This window comes from Seriola dumerili, unplaced genomic scaffold, assembly GCF_002260705.1.
Source record: "Seriola dumerili isolate Sdu_G_001 unplaced genomic scaffold, Sdu_1.0 BDQW01000002.1, whole genome shotgun sequence".
NCBI lineage: Eukaryota > Metazoa > Chordata > Actinopteri > Carangiformes > Carangidae > Seriola > Seriola dumerili.
The window spans coordinates 9,700,422-9,707,339 of NW_019174257.1; positions in this window are offsets into that span (position 1 = coordinate 9,700,422).

The window sequence follows — 6,918 nt, forward strand, 5'->3', positions numbered from 1 at the left end:
CTTTTTATGCCTTACTATACTATGACATATTGATGGCTTACTATACTATGACTTTTTATGCCTTACTATACTATGACGTTTTTATGCCTTACTATACAATGATATTTTTATGGCTTACTATAGTATGACATTTTGATAGCTTATAATACTATGACATTTTTATGTCTTTTTAAGCCTTACTATACTATGATGTTTTTATGACTTTTTTATGCCATACTACACTATGACCTTTTTATGACTTTTTTTTGCCTTACTATACTATGACATATTGATGGCTTACTATACTATGACTTTTTTATGACTTTTTATGCCTTACTATACTATGATATTTTTATGCCATACTATACTATGACATTTTGATGGCTTACAATTTTTATGGGTTTTATGCCTTACTATACTATGATATTTTTATGGCTTACTATACTATGACATTTTGATTGCTTACAATATTATAACATTTTCATGACTTTTTATGCCTTACTATACTATGACGTTTTTATGACTTTTTTATGCCATACTATACTATGACCTTTTTATGACTTTTTATGCCTTACTATACTATGACATATTGATGGCTTATTATACTATGACGTTTTTATGACTTTTTATGCCTTACCATACTATGACGTTTTATTCCTTACTATACTATGACCTTTTGATGGCTTATAATACTATGGTGTTTTCATGACTTTTTATGCCTTACTATACTATGACATATTGATGGCTTACTATACTATGACGTTTTTATGACTTTTTATGCCTTACTATACTATGATATTTTTATGCCATACTATACTATGACATTTTGATGGCTTACAATACTATGACCTTTTTATGACTTTTTATGCCTTACTATACTATGACGTTTTTATGCCTTACTATACTATTATATTTTTATGGCTTACTATACTATGACATTTTGATGGCTTACTATTTTTATGGGTTTTATGCCTCACTATACTATCATATTTTTATGGCTTACTATACTATGACATTTTGATTGCTTACAATATTATAACGTTTTTATGACTTTTTATGCCTTACTATACTATGACGTTTTTATGACTTTTTTATGCCATACTATACTATGACGTTTTTATGATTTTTTATGCCTTACTTTACTATGACATTTTGATGGCTTACTATACTATGACATTTTTATGACTTTTTATGCCTTATTATACTATGACGTTTTTGTGATTTTTTTATGCCTTACTTTACTATGACATTTTGATGGCTTACAATACTGTGACGTTTTTATGACTTTTTATGCCTCACTATACTATGACATATTGATGGCTTACTATACTTTGATGTTTTTATGACTTATTATGCCTGACTATACTATGACGTTTTTATGCCTTACTATACTATGATGTTTTTATACCTTACTATACTATGACATTTTTATGACTTTTTATGACTAACTATACCATGACATTTTTATGACTTTTTATGCCTTTTTATACTATGACATGTTTATGCCATGCTATAATATGACATTTTCATGCCATGTTATAATATGACATTTTTATGACTTTTTATGCCTTACTATACTATGATGTTTTTTTATGTGTTTTTTATGCCTTGCTATACTATGACGTTTTTATGTCATGCAATAATATGACATTTTTACTATACTATTACTTTTTTATGACTTTTTTATGCCATACTATACTATGACCTTTTTATGACTTTTTATGCCTTACTATACTATGACATATTGATGGCTTATTATACTATGACGTTTTTATGACTTTTTATGCCTTACCATACTATGACGTTTTATTCCTTACTATACTATAACCTTTTGATGGCTTATAATACTATGGTGTTTTCATGACTTTTTATGCCTTACTATACTATGACATATTGATGGCTTACTATAGCTTACTATACTATGACGTTCTTTTGACTTTTTATGCCTTACTATACTATGACGTTTTTATGCCTTACTCTACTATGATATTTTTATGGCTTACTATGCTATGACATTTTGATGGCTTACAATACTATGACGTTTTTATGACTTTTTATGCCTAACTATATTATGATGTTTTTATGAATTTCTTATGCCATACTATACTATAACGTTTTTATGATTTTTTATGACTTACTTTACTATGACATTTGGATGGCTTACTATACTATGATGTTTTTATGACTTACTATACTATAATATTTTCATGGCTTACTATACTATGATGTTTTTATGACTTACTATACTAATATATTTTCATGGCTTACTATACTATGACATTTTTATGACTTTTTATGCCTTACTATACTATGATGTTTGTATGTGTTTTTATGCCTTGCTATACTATGACCTTCTCATGACTCTTCATGCCTTACTATACTATGACATTTTAATGACTTTTTATGCCTTTCTATACTATGACATTTTTATGCCATGCTATAATCTGACATTTTTATGACTTTTTAATTCCTTATACTATGATGTTTGTATGTGTTTTTTTGCCCTATTATACTATGACATTTTTATTACTTTTCATGTCCTACTATACAATGACGTTTTTATACTTTACTATACAATTACGTTTTTATGACTTTTTATGCCTTATTATACAATGAGCTTTTATGCTTTACTCTACTATGATGTCTTTATATCTTAGTATTCTATGACTTTTAATATACATATATATATTTGCGAATATGTCCCTATATCAAGAGTGATGTTATCATATGTGTCACCTATAATGTGATATATTTTTATGACATATATATCCTCTGGATATATGAAGATATAAGTATAAATAACATATATGAAATACTCCTAGTAAAATGTAACTTCATTAAAACAACATGCTATGCTTTAAATATGTATATGATTGTACTTCAAATGTACATATATTTCATATATTGAAATTCAACACAGGTTCATATATTACATTTGCGTATGGGAATTCCTGAATGTAATTTCAGATCTTATATAACAAACCGTTTGGTTGATGGCATTAAAAAGCCAATCTCTTTGTTTTGGAGGGGTGATGGGGTTGTTGCGTCCCTACCAATGATGAGACCAAACCTATACCCTTGTTTATAATATTTTTTACATAGACCATTTATCCATGTGACAGTGGTGAGGAAAAACTCCCTTTTAACAGGTAGGAACCTTGAGCGGAACCAAGCTCTGGGTGGGCAGCTAATAATAAAACTAATAATAATAATTGTAGCTGTGAGTGTTGAGCATGGGGTGGTAGGCAGCTTCTAATCACAGATCTAGACTCTACAGCTCCAGGGGCAGAAACAGCTGCAGAAAGTGACAGGAGGAGAGAGATAGAGATAGAGAGAGAGAGAGAGAGAGAGAGAGAGAGAGAGAGAGAGAGAGGAGAAAGCCCCAAACTACAGGAGAGAGAAGATGCTGAGTTAGTAAGATGCATTAATGGGATATGAATGCGTAACAGCAGAACAGAATAGAAGAAGAGCCAATATTGTCATTGACCCTATGCACAAATGACTGCTGATTTGACCTTTGTTCCTTTGTTAATCCAAAAATAAATAAAGAACTAATTAACACTTCATTCAAAAATGAAATTGAAGCAGATTTTTTTTTACACTGAACTGCAATCCAAGGTGTCCTACTGTCCGTTTGATATACTCCTAATAATGAATCTTCTGAAACACCACCTGCTAATATTCTCACATACTGTAGAAACGAGTATATCTATCAATCCCTTCTCAAAGCTGATGTGTGACCTAAATGTGCATGTGTGGGCCCTAGCGCTTATGCAATCATATGGTGTAATGTAAAACGGTGACCAGCAGATGGTGGTATTACTGTGCAATAAGAACTCAGGAGCTCCTCCTTTCCTAAATATCTGGAAACCCAAAGTAAGAGGCAACTAGACTTGCTGTACATTTCTTTAAGTAATTTCACCTCTCATTCAAAAGGCTTCTTGACTCTGCAGGTCAGAAGTATTTACACTCTGCAGGGGCGTTCACACACTGAGAATTTTAACATCTCACGTGAGGTAAGGCCACAGGGCAGTCAGTTGAAAACCGTTATCATTAATCACTGGAGTGAAGGTGGGAATGGGCGGCCTTTTGGAGTTGCCTTTGCCTCAGTATACCATAATTTGGATGATTGAGAATCTTCTCTGACCTTCCTAAGCAGGAGCGTGGTCAGTGTGTGGTCAAGAAAGTAATGAGAAAATATAAGTGTTCATAACATGTACTTATGAGTGAGTATAGTACTATCACATTATAAAAATACTCCATTACAAATGACAGTCCTGCATTCAAAAGTAAGGACATGGAGCTGATTTTAAATGTTTTACAGGCTATACCTTTCAATAATTTATTCTAAAACAATGCATCATTTTATAAGATGCTTGTATGTTTTGTTGTAAAATTTTAATCCAACAAGTTACTAGTAACTATAGCTGATAAATGTTGTTGAATAAGCATAACATTGTCTCTGAAATGTAGTGGAAAAGAAGTATTAAGTAGCAAATAATGAATGAATGAATGAATGAATGAATGAATGAATGAATGAATGAATGAATGTAAAAATATTACAATTAAATAATACCTCAAAATTATTCTTGAGTGCAGCATTTGCATAAATGCACTTTGTTACATTCCAGCACTAGTCTAATTGAAGTTTGCTACCAAAAGAGAGGGGTTTATCCATTAGATATATCACCAGAGAGTCACATTAAGTGCACTGTACTGTATATATCAGGGAAACACTATTCTCATATTTAAATGGGTATGTGGCTGCTTACTCGGATCAGCTGGCGATCTTGATGGCACAAATGACAAATGTTTCCACTTGAATATACACTATGAGAATGGACACTGTGTCAAGTCATTCCCCATCATTCAGTCCTCTCTATACAGCACTGACTTCTCCACTTAAAACATAGCAACCAACATAATGGACAATTAGGTGTGCCAATCATTAGATAACTTTGATCATTTTGCCGCATTAACTGTTTGATTTCATCAGGGACTACGTCTGCATGGAAGCACCTGCTATCAATAGACTTTGTGTCCTTTTTTCTCAAGTATTTCCTTTGTTCAAGTAGTTGCTTGAGCTTATTGGGGACTCAGTTTTGATCAGTTTTGATTTCATTAATTAGTAGATTTGTAAATTTTCTCCTTGATTTGTGCACACACTTTGCCCATCAAACCCTTCTCAGATTTGTCAAGATTTTAAAGTCACACAGGACTAAATATTCATGTAAAAATAAAGCTTTTATATCACTCAAAATTACCACTGGGGCTGCAATACCGAAAAGATTGTCTCATCTCTGCTAATGAAGAAAGTAGTTTTGTACTCTTTTAAGTGTTGGTTTGGTAGATACGAATGGATCTGAAGATCAGAACTTCAGGGGAATATAGAAGACTTAAATCTGTCAAGGGGCACTCTAAGACAACTTTAACAGGCATAAAAAGCACAGCTGTAAGGAAGAGCAACATCTAAGGTCTACACTCTGTTTCTTTTATGTTTCTTTATTATTCATAGCAAAGTGTGAACATGTATAGCTAAATTAGCTATTTGTAGTTTTGCTGTTGCTACATAGCTAATGTTAGCATTATCAGCTGTTCACCTACCAGTCTTGCCAAGAGCTTCAGCCATTTTTGCATTTACAATTAATCAAGAGTTTATAATACACCTGCTGAGCAGCACTACTTTATCGGGGCAGCCCGGATGCTACAGTGACTCGGTATCGGAAATTGACAAGATGCTATTGAAGCTATCTGGTTAGCATGCTAACTTCAGTAGAACAAAAGAGATGAGAGAAATAGAAGCATAATTGGCATTGCTTTCCACTGCTGGAGGCTGCTCTTGGTGAGTTAAGGAATGAAATTTGATGCTGAAGTTACAATGTTTCTTCTAGACTGGTAAGTAAACAGTTATTAATGCTAAAATTGGTGATGTAGCAATAGCACAACTTATAAATAGCTACTTTAAAACACACACTGAGAGAGTGAGCCAACAGAACTGCACTGGAACAGCTACCGTATTTTCCAGGGTAATTCGAATATAAAAAAATGTCTATGGATGTTTTAAGAGGATGCTATTACAATTCTTTACTTTATTGGAATGACCGGATTGATTGAAGCAGACTGGAAATTCATTTTTACAGGAAACAGATGGCTGTTAATCACAAAGTGAGAGGGGGAGAGTGATTTGCTCTTAACTGAAGTGGATGATGTGTGAGTTGTTCCAGCTGCAGTAATTACATACACACAGTAGCCTACACTGCATGGTGCTTTAATACGCATACATAAACGTGTGCATGCACAAACACACACATTGTGAGGGAATTCTGAATTTCCCTACTCACACGCATAATATTCCCATACACTAGGATTGCATGAGAGAGGATAATGAGTAAAAATGATGTTGTTCTCTCCTAATCAACAACTCTTTGGAGGCCAAGGGTTTACAGGGTACAGATGAAGGCTTACCAGGCTGGTTGCAAATCAGATTGGTAATACATCAGGGTCTAAACACCCTCACCTGTCCCAGCAGGTAGGAAATTTAATTAAATTCATTTCTCACAAATATGCAAAGATAATATCTGCAGCACAAAAGGGGGAAACATTTGCTTTGATGTTTTTGTATAATTGCATGTTACACATTTATGTTCCTGTTGCTGATTGCCTGTGTGTCTGGACCGACACCATTTAGGGGGGGAGTAAGCCCATCACAGGGAGTGAAGATTGAGCCTATTACAGTGTGTAGTGTATGGATGCCCTCAAACTCAACCCACACTGGGCTCCTGTGCCAGCCAATTACACTGATATACAGTGTTCATATTTGTGTGTGAGCACCCTCACACATGCAAACACACAGACACACACACACACACATACACACACACACACACACACACACACACACACACACACACACACACACACACAAAAATACAAACAAAA